At 30.1% G+C, this 21,526-nt stretch overlaps 1 protein-coding gene across 2 annotated transcripts in view; it reads left to right on the top strand.

The window, feature by feature from the left end:
• The window catches only part of LOC103575439 (venom dipeptidyl peptidase 4), a 125,766-nt gene that overhangs the window by 60,437 nt on the left and 43,803 nt on the right, over positions 1 to 21,526 (top strand). The gene's annotated exons all lie outside the window — the stretch shown is intronic.

The raw sequence follows: 21,526 nt of genomic DNA, 5'->3' as shown, positions 1-21,526 counted from the left end.
AAAACAACTGTGTCATTTGTGGTGATATTTTTTTTCAACACAAGTGCTGATATTTATTTTCTATTAATAACACTAAATTAAACAAAGAGATTAAATAAACACCGGAAAAATAAAAAAAATTTCATAAACTCGGAACTGTTATTCAGTTGTACAATATTCTACTTTATGAAAGAGTTCACTTTCCCATATTTGATCTATTCTATTTTTATCTTTTACGACAAAACATTAAACCTCGGGTTGAAATTCTTAGAATTAAATTTCTTTTTTAATTTTCTGGGGTGAAAAAATTTTATATTTAAGTATGTCACAACTTTTATCTTACGTATTTCAGAGTGTTTTCCTTTAACCACTTTTCCCAGGGTTCGAACAAGAAGTATTACGCTGAAGAACAAGACCATGCAATTTTTTATATTTTTCTGTCGACATTTTCTTCTTTATTTGTTTTTCTTTACCTTCGCTCTGTCACTTTTTCACGGTTTCTACCCACGTACTGATAACGCGACGACGTTTCTTATTGTTGTCATGTATTTCATTTATTTTTCCTTCCATCATTACAATATTTTACTTTCATTCCTGTTTCCATTAACGAAATTTTCAAAATTGCTGAAATCGTCAAAATAGAGTTTTTTTAAATCCCCCGGAAATATTATTGAAACATAAAATATTTATAAATTTCGAGTATTGATCAGTGAAATGCGAGCGATTAGCAATTAAATAAATATTTAATAATAAGTTTCCATCGAGTATTTGAATAACGAGTGATGCTTTTAGTTTGAATATTAATTTGCGGTTAGACAGGGACATTTAATGTTGCACTGTATTCATACATGTTCACACGATAATTTCAAATTAATTACATTCTGATCAAACACATTTCATTGCCTGGGTATCGTCAATAATCAATCGGTTCGCGCATTGTCAACACATTTATTAATTATTAATAATAATTAATACCCAGTTTATTTTATCGATGCTCCAAAGTTAATTTATGCATTCGTTGAAATTTTTTAATATTTATACATTTTTTAAATTTCATACTCACCTTAATCATACATGCGATTTGCAAAAATTAATTAGTAAAAAATTTTTAAATAAAAGTAGACTTTGTATTTATTCACATATACGAAAAAAAAATAATCGGTAGCTGCAGCTGATTAATTTTCGATAGCTACCACCAATTATTTTTTTCAGTAACAATAATTAGTATTAATAAAATATTTTTTTCTATTACTGTCAATATTTTTTCCCAAGCAATATTTCAATGGAAGATAAATTGTCATATCAGAACAAAGGGATAAATAAATGAAAGAGACAAAAAACGTGAGACTTGTCTCTAATGTATAGATATATATAAACGATAACGGGAGAAATGTGATAAGACTTCTTAGGGTTGTCTTCTAGTATCTGTTAGTCTCTTCTCCGAATCCACATCAGATGGATGTCGAGAGATTACAGACTTGTCCGGATCCTGGAATACATACAAAGGCCTTTGTTATATAAAGAATAAGCGGCACTGGTTTCTTAACCTAACGGATTCATCACTCTTTCAACTGACATTTTGTTTAATATTTTATTTGTTTTCTTCTTTTTTTTTTCAATACAATACAATACAACAATAAATATAAAATACTCTGCCATCAGCGTATTGGCTGAAATAAAACAAAATGCTTTTATTCTTTAATATAGAAAGCAAACAAATATTATTGATTGATCGAAAGCGCTCTTCAAATCAATGATATATTTATATTTTCATAGAAAAAAATTAAAAAATATGTGGGAAAAAATATTGAGAGGATTTAATAGAATAAAAATTTGCATGGGTTCTGCGTAAACGCAATCAGGATTTCATGTTTCACATGCTTCGAGTCACGTGTGCTGTAGTTTGTTCCAGTAGAATATATAGCCCAAGGCTCGATACTCAGCATACACGATACACTAAAAACTACACTATATACTATTTACTGGCATATATATTACAGTACACAAAGCAAGTACTCGGTTGTTGTATTATACAGCGAGGCTCTGGTTGTTGTGTATCCAGATTTACAGACATATCCATTATCTGTAAGAGTGTTTCGTTATATTGACAAATGTTGTTGCACGTTGTCTGTCATTTTGTATTCTCCGCGAAAAATTTTTGTACCAATCGTCAATCACTGGCGGATGTCGGAAATGATGCACCACCAAAGCCCCAGCGGTAGTTCATACGCTTGGTAAAATAAATTATTAAACAAACATCTGAAATTATTATGTACCATTCATCATTGTTGATCGTGTATGTTTTTTTAAATTCATTCAAAAGCTCAATTGTTTTTAAAAAAATATCAATTGCACTGAATATACATTTTTATTATTTAATAATGCTGGTAACTTTTGTGATGAATTTCAATTTAAAAAAAAACTCCGAGTTTTAATTTTTTTTTTCGTCCTTTCATTTAATGAAAAAATCTATTTAAATATTAATTTAATAATAAATAATACCCGATGTAGTTTTGAAAAGACGATCACACTGAGAAGTAGTGAAAAATAATTATAGTCCTACTTGTTGGGTACAGGATATAGGAGACAGAAGTAGACTTGAAGTGGAAAGTGAACGTTGCGATAAGAGGGTATAGAGTGCCGTATATATATATATATATATATATAAATATTGTATGTGAGGAGAAAATATTTGCCGGGTTTTTCTTTTATTAATTACTGCACATTCACGAATTATAGTGGACGTCGGCCACAGCCGGTGGACGTGATGCTCGTACTCGACCGAGCCGTAGATGGTATAAATTTCAGGTGGTTGAGAGCAAAAAAAAAATATATAAAACAAAAAAAATAATGAAATGATATAAAAATTATACGTCAGAAAAAGAAAATTCCTTTGAAAATTTGATTCAAGTCTGGGAAAAGTGTATTTTTATTTTTGGCGGGAAAAAGAATGACAATGAAAGAATTTGAATACATAAATTAATCTAGGAGGTTTAAGTTCTTTATTTCAGTTTCAGGTGACCTGAGAAAAAAGTTTTGGTAACTATATTAAGCTAAACTTTTCTCAGAGTTACAGTTCATTAACTTTAAAATACGAGAATGCTACTTTCTCTCCCATCTTTATAAACTTTATTCTTATTTTATTATATAATTTTCATTGTGATGGGATATTCAAACAATCTGACTTTTTTATTACACGACTTTTCTCATTTTTTATAATTCATATTTTAATTTTATAATTTTAAATTAAACTTCCAACTGTCAGAATCGTTGAAATAATAATTTCCATACTTCATCAGAGCTCTTTAGGCTCGAAAAATGTCGCGAGGTCTTACAGAATAAAATCCTGTATATTTCCTGCCCACTTTTAAATTTCAGTCGACAAAATAGAGCTAGACAAACATTATCAGGATCTATTTTTTTTTTGCAGCTGCTATAAAAATCGCAGCTTAATAAACATTTTTCCATGCCCAATAAAAATCACAAGTAAAAGTATACAGTAGTAATTTAACTGTCGAAATAAAACAAAAAAAATAAAAAAGGAATAGTTTCTCTTAATATTTAAAGTCTCTTGGTCCTGAGCGTTGACGAGAGACTTTTGAATTAACTTGACTCAAAAGTGTTTACTGAAACGAAAAAAAAAAAACAAAAAAAAAAAAAACAGAAGCAAGAGAAAAATTACATAAATATAATACCGACAGACCTAGTGACACTCTTTCGAATTTTTTTTTATTATTTTCTTAAAGATTTTATTTAAAACTCTCCTGTTTCCTGTTCTACACAGCGCCGGCTGTTAGTACAATCGTATTTTTATGTAAAACACAAGATTACCATTCACAGGACATGTATTGTTACCGTCAGCGACTTTTTTCTTGTACCGATGACTGCGGTCTTTTTTTCATCTTATTTATTTTTATCAGTTTGATATTTTCATCATAAATTAAATATTTAATATTGTGATTATTGTGCCAGACTGACAGGAAAGAGAGACGTTGTAGCTAGAGGGTGAAGATCCGAGTAGGTTAGACGAGATACTTGATAAAAATTGCTGTATCGACACCGCGAATCATTCACGGCAAATTGCCCGCGTTTCCCCAGTTAAATTCCGCCAAGCCGAGATTCACTTCAGCTGAGCTCACTCAGGAGACACTTTGGCGCCCGACCTAACACTCTGTCGATCCTTTAAATTGCTTTGGTTTGCACTTTCTCAAGAACTGCAGTATCGCCACCGGACACCCATTTTCTATCTAACCGTAACCGCTCTATTAACTATTTTTTTTTCTTTTTTTTTATTGTTGTTCAAAATATAATTAAAAAAACCTTTCATTAAAAAATTCAACAGTCACTAATAATCTAAATATTTTCATAAAAAAACCAGCTTAGAAAATTTTCCCGCAAAAGTATTTTTTTTCAGTATTTACTGAAAAATTCAAAAAATTGAATTTCCTTCCCCTTGATCTGTAACAGATCTTAAAAATAAATTTCTCACCCTTCAAGTATCAATGAAAATTTATTTATAGAATGTAAATATTATTCGTCTAGTCAATGATAATTCAATTGACAATTTACAAATCCCTATAATTTAATGGAAACCAAAAAAAAATAAAAAATAAGTGAATGGAAAAGAGTCTTGTTATTTTTTATCGGCACTCGAATCGAGAAATCTGAGCTTCTTATCTCACTAAAAAGCTGCCGTACATAGGTATATATATTAAAGAGCAGAATATAGTTTGGAAAATAAAAAATATAATATAAAGCTGACTCGGCGTTAAGGCTCAAGTTATGCGCAAAGGGTCTTCACCCTTGATACTCTGCATTTAAACTATAAACTCGCAACCCTCGAACTTAACACTCGACATTTAAATATTTTATTTTTTGTCATAAAAAAAAAAAAAAAAAAAAAAAAAAAAAAAAAAAAAAACATTTTGCGTTTGTCACATATTTCATTCAAATTTTTTCTCACTCAACTCACTCGTAAATTTATTATTCAATCAAAGTAAAATGAGCTGTTGTAAGAAAAGAAAATTTTAAAACTCTATAAAATTTATCATATACCAAAATTTTAAGAGAACCATCTGCATGTTTTTCATATTTTACCATCATAGTAAAAAAAAAAAAAAAATCAAAAACAAGAAATCGAGTCATCTAGATGAAAGTAATGATCTGATTTGAATATCAAGTACTTGCACTGAGTAAATAAGAGATTGTAGGACGAATAGTAAAGTGAATATATTACTGGTTGATATCATGCAGCAAAGATAAGTAAGAGAAAATCTTTGAGAAAATTTAAGAATGCCATTTCCAGTAGATGTTTTATAAAATTTATTTTTGTGATTTTCGTATAGAGTAGAATTCCAACCACATGAACAAGAGACATATAAAGATAAAGATAAAGATGAGATGGATCTAGAATTTTTTATCATTCACGTCGAAGGAATATCGTTCAATTTTACTTTTCAGTTCTTTGTTACGTGGACTTTTTTTTTTCTTTTTTTGAATTCTCAATTTCCATTTCCTTAGACGACAATGATGACTGTGACCGTACTTCTCTGTCAGTGAGCGAGTTAAGATGGACGAGAGGCAGTTTTAAAGGGCTTTATACCCCAGAGTGCAGACGACTGCCAAAGAATTACGTTTTCCGATCAGAAAATCCTATATGGACTTTATATTTTATGTCGAGCATTACTAACGTATACTCTACACCCATTTTCCTCTATTTTTCTGTTTTTAGATGCGCCATGAGAGAAACAAACTTTTTTTTGTTTTGTTTTGCTGACTTATTGGCCATCAATTTCTTTGTAAATTAGATTATCAAATTACGATTTCTTGTCTCGAAAGTCGTAATAAGCTAAACGAAACTTACATTCCGACAAAGTAAAAAAAATTGTGTAGTTTTCAATGTCTTTTTTTAACAGGGGCAGGGTAAAATGAACATCTGAATAATTTGTCAATTTTAGTGATAATTAATGAAAATTATTGGAAAAATGTCTGAAAAATAAAAATTCGTACTACTTAATTTGAGTTTGAAGCTCGTGGAATATAATCCTATTAATTATTTTGTCTCAGTTCCGTTAAGTAGAAAGACTAATTAGTGGCCAGACACTAGATTTATTTTACTTATTAATCATTTAAAAGATAAATGATTATGCGAAACTCAAATACTTTATTGCTAAAACTCTTCTAAGTATTTTTCAATTTCCGTAATCGACCTACTGGCACTAAATTTTCATTTTTTGACCCGAAATAATTTTTGGCACAATATCGGTATCATTAAAATATACAATTTATTATAAATGAATAGACTGCAAAATAAACATCCTATTTACTCACAATATAAATTACCGGAAGAAGTTTCTCTCAGTACGTGATACTATTTAATATTAAATTTATCTACACACATTTCTCATTAACCCTTTTTGCTTCCCCCACTACTATCCTTTTTACTCTTTGCGCTTTACCCCTTTGGTCTGTATAAAATAAACCATTTATCATTTTTATACTAAAAATAACTAGAATAAATTTAACTATCATTTATAATGCGCCAGATGTTTGCTGAAAAAATAAAATAATAAATAAATCGCTCGTTTTATATAAAATCTCATTTTTTTATTTTTGATTTCGCTGATATTTTTATATTTATGTGCATATTGAAAAATAAATTTGTCGCGTATTTTTTTTATCATGATATCATTTTTTTCACCGAAATTTTGAATTTTTAAAATTACTTTTACCGCCAAATTCAAATTCTATATATAAAGGATTTAAATTTTCGCGGTCAAAAAAAAAAAAATAAATAAATAAAAATGATAGTTAAGTACTTGGGTAAATAAATAAATAATTTATAATGCAAATAAAATATTATATAAATAAGTCAGACGGAAATGTATCACATTAACAATTGTAACTGCACTCTGTTCTCGCTATCGTGATGTTTCGCAAGAACTTCCTGTAGAGAAGGTAGTAACTCGGTCTTCTGCAACTCCGATAAGGAACTTTCGATACTCTACTCTACTGTATACTCATTCTACTTGGCAATCGTCTCATGCCCTCCAGCTACTGCGACAGATCGTTTTTATTCTCTCTCACTTCCTTTTTCTCTCCCTATACAATTTTCTACTAGCTTTTTTACTCTGTTCTATTCTATTTTATTTTTTAATGTAGACTCTTATCTATGGAAATTCAATACTGACTACGTAACGATTTTCTACACCATTTGCCGAACGAAATTAAGTATCAAGATTATCAGAAACACCAGAAAAAAAATCATTTTCTTATTTATATGCTGAAATTTTCGATTCTTAATAAATCTCTATCAAAAAATTTATTTTTATGAAAATATTCAAAATTTGAATCATTGATATCTCTATTAAAAATAATAATAATAGTAACATGTGAATGAACTTTATAAAAATGGAGAGAAAAAAAAGGTAATTAATTTTTGTCGACAGTAAAAAAAAAAAAAAAAAAATTCTAATCGTTATGAGGGAAACTCTTGAAAATACTTAAACATGAAAGGAAACTCGTCATTACTCGGCGTCTATGTCAAAGCAATGATCTATCGTTCATTCCTTAAGAGACACTTTATTTTTTTCGTTATTATTGATGCTTCATTTCAATCGCCTTTGATGTTTTCTTTGTTCTATCTTTGTCAACTCGAGTACACTTAGAATTTTGCAGTCTCTGAAAAATTTATTATCATCATAAAAAATTTTTTGTACGTATTCATTGTTGCAAAGATTATGTTTACTTGATTATTAATATAAAAATTTAATACAAAAGACAAAGTATCAAAGAATTGACTTGTTTTTGTAGAAAAAAAATCTTGTTATGAAAGATTTCACTTAATGATATAAAATAAGCGGGTTAATAAAAAAAATGGCATGTATTTTAATCAGAGTAAATTCTGTTTTACATTTAGGTATTAAAAATAATTACATTATTTTTATGCTAAGCTTTAAGTAAAGTAATTAAGTAGACTCTATGTTACGAACCATAAAATCTTCATCAACTTTTTTGATTTTGAGAGAAAGAGAGTTAACTGAAGTTTGTAGTCGTAAACTACGTTAATGACGTAATTCGATTGACGATTCTAGCCCACTTGTATGTTCAAAATTTATTTGAGATCACTAAGTGTCAGGAAGCTAATAACGATCGTCTTAAACTATTTTCGAATTGTTTTTAAGTATTTAAACTTTTTTATCGTGATTCGTTTAACCACCTTTTTTTTGATAATTTAATTTGAGAGCTAAAGTGCTGTGAGAAAAATTTTTAAGAAATAAACCCGGGAGAGATCGATGATGACTTTTAAAAAAAATTTATTTACAAAATTTCAGTGACGCCGTATTTCTCTCCTCTTTCACATTACTGATAAATAATTTAATTAAAAATTAAAAGATTTTAGATTCACTTTTAATGGAATTTTCATATTTGCAAACTCGATGCATTAGTAGTAGGAATTAACACGCCTAATTGTCTGCAATATCTTCAGCCACACCTCTACTAATTTTTCATTTGTCTGTATAATAAATACCCAGATACCTATATATATGTATAGAATAGGAGAGATTTGTAGTAATGCTTAGAGAGCGCACAAGATCCTCACTCAAAGCATTTATTATTAAAACATACACTTCCAGTAAAATTACCTTCTATACCCTGAAAACAATAAAGCCGTGAGATACGTATTGTGTCTTAATCGCTTCGAGGAAGATAATTATCCCTATCATCCATGTTTAACTAATTTCTCTCTCGACCATTAATTATTTTTTTTTTAACATTCAGTTGAAAAATTTACTATTAAATAATTAGTGGTAAAAATTTATTCAACATCAGTTTATTCAATTTAATGATGCGAAATGAGCGATAAATTAATTGACAATTGCTTCTGAATAGACGTCAAAAATGCTTCAGTCAATTTTACGGTCAATTTTTTATAAAATAATTTTTTTGGGCAGGATAAAAGTTTTCGCGGGAACTACCATTAAATTCAAAAATGACCTACTCTACATCACTAACAAAATTTTAAATTTACGAGTAATTAAATCTATAATGAGAAATAAAAGTCGTAAATATTTAAAATAAATGTATTATTATTATAAATAATAATAAAGATTGAAGAATCGGAGAATTGTAGTGAGAGACGAAATGGAAATAGTGTGAGATTAACATCAACTCGTGACTAATTACACAACTCTCAACTCTCCAATCAGTCTGATGAGTTGTTCAATATTGACGACTCTGGTGTATAACTCAACCCAGCTGTGTAAAGTGTATCAACTAAATTAGACAGTTTTGGAAAACCCTTATCTCTATAACCTCACAAGCAATATATATATATTTATTTTTATATCCAAGATAAACTTTAAGAAAAAAGATAAAAAAAAATTAATTAAATTTCTGCGTCAAAAGACTTGATTAAACTTATACCCAGTTATGTACGTTTATTACTAAATTATAACGTAATATTAAATTAGCGTACTAGACACTCTAAATTAAGAGCGGGAGGACGATATGAGACAATTAGTCCGGGCATTTATCAAAGTGACTTTGCCAAAGTTTTGTCAGCGATGCGTTCTTACCGATCTTCGAGTAATCTCGCGATGTCTTGTTACAAACTTTCCATACATTATACACATCCATATATTTATATATAAACACGTATATTAGTATATGCATACATAGTAGCAGACAACTCACTAGACGGCACAACTTTATGGCCCTACCAAAAGTTATTAATATGATCGACTTTAAGTATCTGAGACACTTGTCTTCTCTATCTGCGACATTTAATAATCTTATTTTATTTTTTCACTCAACTTAATTAATTTCTATAAATATATATTTTGTAATTTCGGTACTCAGACTTGCAATTCATTTTTACACTTTAAAATAATCTTTCTACTCTTATTTAAAAATTTTTTTCACTACGGCATTAATATTTGAAATTTTTTGTTTTTATAATTTATAAAAATAATTAATGAATTTGAAAAATTAATTATTGTATTTAAAAAAAAAGGCGATAATGCTTGGAGGTATGTTCCGAGATAGAATAAAGAGTTGGTCTATTTAAAATTAAAAAAGCAAGCGATACGTAAACAACAAACAGTAGTCAGCAGGTTTTGCATACCCTGCACTCTGGGTCACCGTAAATATATGAATATATGTATTTAAATATATAATATAAAAGCACTGGGTATAAAATTTGAGACGAGGCTTGACGCATTTTAGCGCGAACTTTAATCAAATCATAGACGGGCCAATGAATTTGCCTGTGGCAACCAAAACTTGGTGAGTTAAATGCAGCATAGTAGTCATCGGGCCACGACATACCTACTGTTTATAATAGTCGACGGTATCCTTGCGTAGTTTAGTACAGAGCAGAGTAGACCAGAGTGTGCTGTTTCAGTGGAATGAAACGCCGCTGGGAAAACTGTTACTATTCCGTCACACTCACTATTAATATAAACACATATGTCCATATATATATATATATATATATATATATATATATATATATATATATATATATATATATATAGATACAGTTGATATTCTTGTTGGTATTGGTCGCCGCGAGTGTACCGCAAATCTCGCCGCACGTTTGACGCAACGACGACTATGACGAGCCCACAAATACCTGCGTAAATTCTCCCATATCCTAACTCCGCATACAGTCGTGCTATATATGAAACAATCTCATATTTATATAAACAACCAATAAATACATAATTACTCATTTGTATTTAAATTTAATTACATTTTAATTTTAAATTACGAGATAATGTAATAATTTTGTTTAATTTGTCGAATTATATGCCAATCAAATTATCAAAAATTATTCTATCTCTTTCATACATACATTTACTGCTGAAAGTATTGATAATTAAACAATGCACACCATAGTGCATTCGAGGTGTGCAATATTTAAAAAATAAATTACCAAACATTTTAAAACATATGAGCTGCTAATTTCGGTATGATGATTAAATTAAACGAGTAAATGAAATAAAAATTAAGGTATTTTATTGATAAGCCAAATGAAGCCAAGGTGAAATTAACTTTGAGAAAAGTTATCGCTCGTTGGTGTTGCTGCCAAAGGTCACTGGTTAGAGAGCGTAATTTCCTCGAGCAAGAAGACTACTCTAGTAATACTACTATTATATGATAGTAGATGGTGTGTATATTAAAGAGAGTAAGAGTGAGAGTTAGAATTAGAGTTAGGACGAGGACGAGGGTGGAGGTGGGGATGGGGACGAGGATAAGAGGGAGAGATTGCCAGAGTGGATGTACAACGTAGCGTGGATACCACGGGATAGTTCGTTGGCGCCATCCGACAAATTTAATAACGTTTCCAGGATACTTGGTTCACCGCACGTACTCTCTATAGAACCATGTGAATGAACCCGTAGCATTTTACATCCAGGCACCTACACATTTGGGATATCATCGTTTATATATATATATATATATACACATATGCATATTATATGTATATTTAAATATATATGATATTATAACATCCCAGCCAGTGGATATGAGATTTATCCAGCCCCAAGAGAGCTTAGCGTAACTCTTTATGACACTCTTTTGTACTCACTTCAGATTAACTTGCTTTTCAATGTGCTAACGTCTTCTTATTTAGCCCTTCTCGTTTTTCTTACAAATAATATTGTTTTTAATTAATATAAAATTATTAAATTTTGTTGAACTTGGAGATGAAAAATTATATTCAGATTCAGATCTTTATTTATCTAGCAATTTAAATTAAATAAATAGTCGAGTCACAAACGTTACAGGCAGACATTAAAGAAAATATAAACTCGTTGTTGGATTGAAAGTTTAAAGAAACATTTCAGAAGCACCGACGTTTAAATTATTTCAATTATCTATTCGAGGCACTAATTTCGGTCTTTATCTTCTTGTATTTTCAATCTTCCTCATTTTACGTCACTACCAGCATGAATTTATGTTACATAAAAGTAAACCGCGAAATACTTATAGCTAAAGAAACTTTGGGCGAGTACTCTTGATACTTTTAGTTATTTTACAGTGCACTGGTTTCAATATCCAGTTTGTTTGTTACGGATAATAAGAAATTTTCATTTTAATAAAGATACCAAGGCCCTTTTTTTTCTTTTGTTAATATTATATATATATAAGCCATCACCGTCATAGTATCCTTATCCATTGAAAACTGAATCAGATGAATTCGTGACCCGGAAATAACCTCAAAGGCAATTTATATTTTTTTGAAGCCTTTGCTAATTTGACATTAATTTTTTTTTTTTAGTACAAAATTCGCCAGAATACAAGACAGTAACAGACAAACAGAAAAAAACATTTTAGAAAATTTGAACTTGAAAAAAAAAATTAGGTTCAGTTCTGTAGAATTTTTTAACGCGCATGCGCAAGTTTGATCTATTGGGCATGCGCAAAATTTTAGTAGACGGCATACTGAGATTGTAATTAGTTAAAAAGCTGTTATTTTATATGAAATTTATATATTTTGCCTGAGGCTAATAATTGAATGAAAGTAAATTTGTCTACTGGAAAATTAAAATAATAAAAGAGAGTAGCGGACTCGTTAAAATTTATCAGTCAGCGGAAAGTGGTATCATTTTAATTATATTATTTTAATAATATGATAAGAGTAATGGTGAGCGGCTTTTCGGAAAGACATTAGATAATTAATATAAATAAGAGACACCGAGTATAGTTCAGCGTTATCGTAGCGAGCAGTATGTGATCCCAAGATGACCTACTCGTTAAACATTTACACGAGGTCCTAAATAAACGTTGGATTGTCCATGTGGAAAGAGAACAGAGTTCACTCCAGAGGCGGTTAAGAGTCCGAGCCCTCGTTCCGTAGTTAACTCGGGTTATAGTGGGGGCTCGAAGGACCAATAAACGAACGACTCGCTTCATCTTGTATATATTATACATACAAGTGTGACAATGTCTGCAAGTCAGAGTACACGCGTCCTATCGACAAATTCCGACAAAACTTAAACAGTAAAGAGACCCCTAATTCGATTATAAATTACCGCCATTAAGGTCCCGACTTTGCCCAAGTGTATACCAAGTACACTTGTAGCAATTTCCTCGCAATGGCTTTCGCACTTGGACGCCTTTTCAACCCAAAACTTTTACTTGCAATATATATATCATCTCATACTTTTTTTCCTCAATTACTTGTATTAGTTAATTTTGATAGTAGCCAATTTATTATTAAAATTTTTATCAATAAATTGCCCTAATGAGTTTGCGGAATGTTAATAGAAGTCTTGGTTTCAAATCCACTGTAAGACTTCTTTATTTATTTATGTTTTTTTTTAATAATTAATTTTATTATTATTACTAGTACTAATTGATTTACTTTTGAGTATTTTCTGAAGTTAATTAACTGCAAAAAAATAGAAAAAAAACAATGAAGGAAGCCTAATTATAGAAAAAGTTAATGAGTACTCTTTTTTCCTGAATGATCATGAGTATGTCGAAACATGAAGTAAATTTAGTGAATGGAATTGCGAGTTCTAGACACCAAATTGAAGGCAGCTTCGATGCAATAAAGCCTGGGGTTGTCTCGTGGGATGTCGCATCGGCTGTTCGTTGAACTGGCAAAGCTTGGATCTTGCTTTAGCTAGTTACCTTCAAACCTTTCTCAATAACACAAGACACCTTGTATACCCTCGGAAGTACATCCACCGAGACTGCGAGCTCTAACTACCGTCTATAGATCGCAGTGTATTAATTCCTCAAAAAGGACTTTTCCAAGCTAATTAGTGCACCATAGCATGCAATGCTCCGTTATTTTCAAGCCTCAATTGAGTCACAAATTACTTCCAGTAAATTTAATTTTAATTGCAAAATACAATTTCATATAAGGTAATAACGGTTTCCGAGTTTAGTGATGATTAAAAGGTTTTCTTTGCTAAAAGTATTTAAAAATACACGCGGGGATGAAATGAAACATCTCTAGGCTTAACTAAGATACATTTCTACTGTTGGCCATTACCCACTTGTCCGCTATTAGAACAGAGCCAGAATACAGAGTGCTTGGATATATATATATATATATAGAAAGACCAGGAGGTAGATACAATGCCGGCACAAATCCTCATTAGGAAGGACATGCGGCCAATTGCGTGCCTACTCACGGCCTCACCCGCTATTATCGGTATCGTATCCCATCGTCTATCTATTTCTCTCTGTTACAAGTTTCCGAGCAGAGGAAATCTCCAGATACGCTGCTACAATCCTTAACTACACTTCCGATGAATCTATGTACAAATATACAGAGGGCATTGGTAAATAGAATTTATTGTTAATAATGATTCACTAGTTTAAACTTTATAGATTTTATTTTTAAATCATGTTGCGGATACATTTTTTTTACTCTTATCAAGTTTTTACAGAGTTTATTATTGTTTACGTGTTTCATCGGCTTTATTTAAAATAATGGCTTAACTAGTGGATATACAATGAAAATTTATATAAATAGTTTTTTAAAAAATTAAATTTTCTATAAAAAATGTCAATGCTCATTTTTCGCACTATAAAAATTTATAATTTCCAAAACTTTAAATTTAAATTTCGGGTGAACTAGTAGAGATACGATAGAAATTGACAGAAATAATTTTGTAGAGAATTTAATTTTCTATAAAAAAGTTAAAAACAAACTTTAACGTAATTTCAATAGCTTGGACGCAATTTCAATTTAACGTCGAGTGCTCACTCGCTCGGACACAGAATTCAATAAAAAACCCATTATTTAAATCTCTTAATTACAAACACCTATAATCAAATTTGTACAACTCTGTTTGTTATATTTGAAACGAGTATTTATTTGTATTGGATTAATGAGTAATTGGAGGCATAATTGAATGGTCTGTTGAATTAAGAGGATCGTATTGTCCAGGGAAAACATGTTGTGTCAAAGACTGAGGATAGATAAGACGTAAAGTTCGGTAAGAGTGTCGGATGACAAAGTAGTGTAAAGTAATTGTACGGTTCCACTGTAGTTAGGCTAAAGTTTAAACTTGAATTTCAGTAGACGGACAAGAGTATAAGATGGAGTTTAAAGACTCAGGCAAATTAAATTTCACGAATTTAGTGAGAAACGATATGACCTTCCTCGTCTCGGTAATACTTTTACGCTGTTCTCGTATATTCAATCTAACTCGAGAGTTCTTGTCGTTGCTTAAGATGTTCCTGTATATAAAAGTAACTTCCTAGATATATATATATTTAACTATACATAAATGTACACAGTTGAGAAGTTGAATGAGAATGGTCGGGTGAGCTCACTTTACTCAGAGGATATACCAAAAAGACACTAATGGCACAGTGAGAAACTTTCCGATACTTAAATTTTCTCATTTATGCGTCTCGTAAATATATTAAAACAGCTCTACTTGCAACCATCTGTGCACTCGTGTACAACTTCATATTAATATAATTGTGCATATACTCGACTGATTTTAATTTTAAATAAAAATGTTTTGTTTGATTTTTTAAAAGCAAATAATAGTAGTTTATGCTACACGTCGAGTAAGTGGCAAATTATTTGACAATCGAGTCGTTGCGACATGAGCTTTAAGTTTATGTTCGAATCCTAATGGATTGCCGAAATAATTTTTTACAAAAAGTGTGAGGTCTTTCGGCCCTGAAACTCGTCCTCTCGTCGATTTATGAATTTGATTTGGATTTGAGTTTGAATTAAACTCAGTTGCTCTAGCAGCTGAGCTATCCGAGCTACACTCGAACATTGAATTTGCAGAGCAGGTGTTGCAAAAATAATTATAAGCTAAAACTTTATAGTCTTGAGCGGAAAAAAATTATAAATGATATTTGACAAGGTCGAGTAAATTAAGCTATAAAACTTTTTACTAAGTTGTTAATTGTTGGTAAATAAGGATTTTAATAACAATTTTATGTAGGGCTAAGGTCAAGAGTATGTTAAAGTCCATGTAAAAGGAATAAAGTTTATTAAGTGCATATTAAAAATTTTTTAATCGCTGCTTCGCGAATAATATTGCACTTTGAATTTATTATCGGAATTATTAATTTAATATAATGATAACAGCAAATAAAGTTAAATAAGCTTGTAGAGAAACAATGAAAACTAAAAAAGGACAATACGAGTAGTAAAAATCGAAGTCAAGTATCCACCAGATAAATAATCCGAACAACCTGATAATAATAAAATTTATTTAAGTACTCGATACCAGTAGTATCTATAAAAAGCCCTTGAGCGCCTGGAATGAAAAATTATTAATTAAAAGTTATTAATTTATTTTTTTTTTCACTTACTTTTACTTTATGGAATAAAAGGTAAAAAAATATTTGTCCATTAAAATAAAATACCGTAAAAGAAAGTCGAGTAAATAATAAAATAGTCTATGACTCATAAATGATGTTTACACGATCACATAATGTATAAATAATTCATATCGCATTTATTTACATTGAGATCCTTTAAAAAAGATCAAAAACATGGTCATCAATCCCTTTGACGTTTGAACACACGATTTATCTTTGATATAAAATATTATTTTTTCATATTGCCAAACATTGTACTCATATACTTACTAATTATATTTACTCACTAGTTTTTTTCTTTTTTCACATTTTTTTTTTTTTACTTTTGTGAAAAAAACTCTCATAAATAATTTTTTATCTCGCTTTTTAATTTTACTTTCCTTTGCTCTGCTCTGCTCTACTCTATTTTATTTTATTATATTTTTTATGTTCCTTTTAGTTTATTCCTCGTGTCTTTTACGCGTGTATACTTATCGCAACCCAATTCCTCTGCACAATTTACAGTAAAGTTAAGATTAAATCTAACATTTGTAACTATATTTTTACCTCTATTTACTTTTACCTCTTTATTTTTATTGTCGCACATTTTTGCCTCTTAACAGTCGACTCAAACACTCTGCTCTTATTTTATTTTATTGCTCAAAGTATCTTATACATTTATTTATTTATCCGTAATCAGATGCCAGTTTATAAAATTCATAAATTAAAATTTTTTTAGTGAAAAGTACTTTTTGCACCAATAAAATAAATTTTACTTTTTTTTTTTTTTTTTCATTCCGTTAAAATCATTTTGACTAGAACACGGATTTATAAATTCTAGCTACCTTTCATCTGTAATGAAATTTAATTATATAAAAAGCGAGCTACTAAATAATGGACATTCCAATAAACAAAATCGATGCACTTCGACCCGATTAATTACAAAACCAATCAACAATAATAAAATTTCGTTTTAAAACTCCGCATGTGCGTACTACAGTCAGATAAAATTTTTTGAAAAACACAATCGTAAAAATTTGACCTCTGGGATAAAATCATCAGCCCGAAATTGTTTTTTTGTTTTTAAGTATAAGCGTAATTTATAAATTTTGTAATTAATTTTAAACAATTAGAGGTGTTCGATAATTATTTACTCAGTTAATTTTTTTCTAATGAATAAAAAGTTTTAATTAAAAACAAAATTCTTCATAAAATAAATATTGGTATTCTGAAGAACGCGAGCATATCGACGTTAAAAAAACTATTAAAACAATAGCCATGTGTATTTTGGAAGCCACTAAAGATTGATAAATAGCCGGCGATAAATTAAACTCATCAATCGATATTTTTTCTATTACGATCGATTTGGCAAGTTTGCAAGTTTAACTATAGAATTGTGGATGCATTCATGACTCGCCAGGTATTCTCTACTTTCACTCAAAAGAGTACAGAGTATGTGTAGGATGTTGGGTGCAGTGGAGCTCGGCAAAAGGGAACAGTATGGGACTGGGTGCGGTTGCCCGATTCACGAGCAGCAACCCCCGTTGGAGCACGTCGAGGGCTCCCATCCACACGCTATACATCTCTCTACTACACAACACTACCCTATACTACAGTACATCTGTGCCATTGGTGAATATAAACTGCAACCTCGTGCCTCGAATCAAACCCGGTGAATTGGGTCGACGAAACGTGCCTCCCACTACTCACCCTCTATCCTCTCGCGCCTTACCAGAGAAACATTTTCCTCCCAATCTAGGATTTCTGCTGCAGACCAAATATCCTGTGAATTTAGACCGGATTGCCTTTAAAAAGCCTTTCAAAAATATTTATATTCATCTTCTGTATGTTTTCTCATGTTTTTTTATTGCTTTGACTCTTCAATATACTTTAATATATTTAGATACGTTATTGATGTTTTATTATTTTTTTTTAAATTATGGCATTAAAAATAATTTTGGTTTGAAAAAATAACTCATATAACCTCGTGGACATTAATATATGACCATTTGCGTCGTAATTTGAAGGTTCGCGGTTCGAATCCAGCTGACGGTCACTTCAACTAAAAAAAAAATTTATAAATTAAAATTTTATTTTTAATGTTTTTTTTTTTTTTTAATAAAAAAAAAAACAAACAGTAATGAATAGAAATAAATTTTGTGCCTCGAATCCAGCCGCTGATGTCGGAAATGGAAAAAAATTTTCATTTATATCATTAATATTATTTTAAAATATTTATAAATGATTTTATAATTAAATAATAATAATTCGAGCAATGCAATATTCTAAAAAGCTCAGGTGAAAATTTATCACGAACGTCTGTGTTCTATAATAATATCCACAATACTCACAGGAATATGTTCCATCCACTCTCTCAAAATGTAATCAGGTTTGCACACGGATGACTTTTGTGCGACCTCACGGTGTAAATTTAATATTGCATATGCAATTCATAATATAATACACTGTCCCCAAGAAACCTTAACAAATTCAAGACTACTGATTTTAAACAAAATTAGTATTTCATTATAAATATATAAAAAAAATTTAGACTCGGGAAAAATGACGACTTTGGGAAAAAAAATTAACTTTTCTACCCTAGATCTGCTGAAATTTTTATTTTACCCATTTATAAATAAAATAAGACAAACCCTAGAAAATTTTTCTTCCACATTTCAGTAAAAAATTTAAATTTCAAATAAATCTACGAAATTATAAAACTCAAGGCTTTCTAATTAAATTTTTTGTCTCTTCAAAAACCCGAGTGGACACGTGATGGCTTTTGTCATTCACTAAAAATTAAACAATTTAACATATAAAATCTCCAGCCAATACAAATCCTCTGACAGCGACATCAAGTCCCGAGGCAAATCAAATAAAATTACAGACAAAGCTGATGCACTAAAATCTGGTTGATGCAACCAAAGTATTCGAACTAGAGATTTTTTTTCGCTCCAAGCAACAGCAGTCCGTTCTATTCGTTCCTGAAATTCAATATCCCTTTTATTCCAGTTTAACGACCTTCGAATATATCCATTCTCCTGTCAAATCACTTTTCATTCCGTCTATTTAAATTTTTTCCCCTAAATTTTACCCAAAAAAAATGCTCATTATTTTTACAGCTACAACTTTCAAAACTTTTAATTGTCAACTGAATAATTTAAGTAATTAAAAATAATAGATTGTGTAATTGTCCAGTCTGACTTTGTTCAGACGTATCCTTTTTTTTTTTTCAAGTAATCTTACATCACCTCTGTGATAACATTTTTCCCCGGTGACGTAAAAAAAAATAAAAGTCTGAAAAGGAGAAAAGACACAATTAACTTAATTGCCTCAGTCTTTATTATTATTATTTTTTTTTTATGTTTTTTATTTCCCCTCCCGTACTAGAATAGCAATTTCACATGACAAAAAAAAAAAAAAAATAAATTCCATGACAATTCTCCCTGAGTCTCGGACCAAAACCGAATTTATTTTTCTCTTGATCTGTTGTACTTTTTTAAAAAAAAAAAATTAATTTATTCAAATACTGGATCTTTATTTGTGTCATCGTAGAACTTGGGCACTTTTTATTTTGCGGACAGCAACAAAAAGTTTAAAAATATTTATAATTTTTTTTTTGCTCATTTACTTTAAAATGAAACTTAACGGCTGAGTTTCGTGTTGCCACTATTTTACACGGCTTTTGTCTAAGAGTATACATTAATTTTCAGTAACATTATCTAACTTTTTTTAAACACAAACCGCATTTTTCTTTTTTTTATACAATTTATTTACTTTTTTTAAATTCATAGCCAAAGTATACTTAGCTCGTTGCTCTAATGTATGAGCTTAAATTAAGTTTTTTTTTTAACCAGAGAATTTTTTTAGATAACTTGATTAAAAAATATTAATAACGATGTTTAATGATTAAAAAAAAAAAAAAAATTTACTTGGAGTAATAAACTTTGATATTGAAATAATTAATTTTTATTTGAAACGAAGTTTATTCAGAAAAAGAGCAACGAGTTTTTATATATTTAGCTGTAATGAGTGTATAAGCAAGCACTGGCCTATAACCGGGGTCGACTTACTCGACAAACAAGTAGTCAAGTCAGCGTTAGTTTCTCTAGAGCTTGGACTTTTATATATTTGTATGTGTAATAATACGGACGTCTCTCATTTAACTTCATGAGCGCGACAAAAGTACGTCGGAGGAAGTAAAAAGTCTGGTAATAAATGAACAATTTTAACTTGATATAAAAGTTTTTTTACTAATTTAACTGTTGATTAAATTTTAAATAATTTAGTAACGCCATTTTTTTTTATTATTCAATTATTTTATTATTAGAGGATAGTAAAAAAATTTTCACAAGTTTAAAGTGCTCGTAATAATGCGGATTTTAATTTTTCAAACATTAAAATTTTTTTTTTGCTCATAAAAATTGTAAATGAATTTTTAAAAGGGTCAAGTGCAGAAAAGGGAAAAAAGGGCCTGCTACAAATTTTTTTTTAAATACTTAGAGTAATTACAAACGTCATTAGGGTGATTTGGACCACTCCAACAATAATTCTGATCAATTTTAAATAATTTTAATGATAAGTGAAAAATAATTTACTTTTTTTTTCTTAAAAAGTATATAGAGTCTTGTGAACACTTGAATCTTCTTAAAAAAAATTTCAACAACAAAACAAAATCTCGAAAAATAATTTATTCTTCAACAACAGTTTTAATAAGTAGTTTATATTTATTTTAAAGATATCGTTAAGCTCTGTGTCAGAGTTAACAATGAAATTCCACTCGACCGACTTCTGTGAGCCTCGAGACAAGTCCGGAAGCTCTTGAAACCGAATGACAAAAAATAAAAAAAAATAGGAGCGTAAGAAATGCGAAATAAAAAATAATAAAATTTAAAATAAACTCTGAGCGTTTCGAACTCGTCGCCCTTCTCGCAACAGGATTTTCACCAACAACTCTATGCTAAGACCGAAAAAGATAAAAACCGATTTAATTCGTGAATCTGGAACGCCGCCACGTCTCGTATTTCTCTACTTTACAACGGCCGTGGGATTAATAATCCAAGCGATGCGCCGGTGGATCCCAGGACGTTGCAACAAGGAGCTAAAAGAGCACCCAGACACCCCAGGAACCCCAGGGGGTGCACGAGCTAAAGATGAAAGAAATAGTTTTAATGCTGGAGTGAAAAAGGACAGACAGAGACAGATAGATAGATAGATATAGAGGCTTGAGTTCCGCACGAGCGGCGGC

Source organism: Microplitis demolitor, chromosome 7 (assembly GCF_026212275.2).
Source record: "Microplitis demolitor isolate Queensland-Clemson2020A chromosome 7, iyMicDemo2.1a, whole genome shotgun sequence".
In the NCBI taxonomy this organism is placed as follows: Eukaryota; Metazoa; Arthropoda; class Insecta; order Hymenoptera; family Braconidae; genus Microplitis; species Microplitis demolitor.
This window is presented reverse-complemented; position numbering and strand designations above follow the sequence as displayed.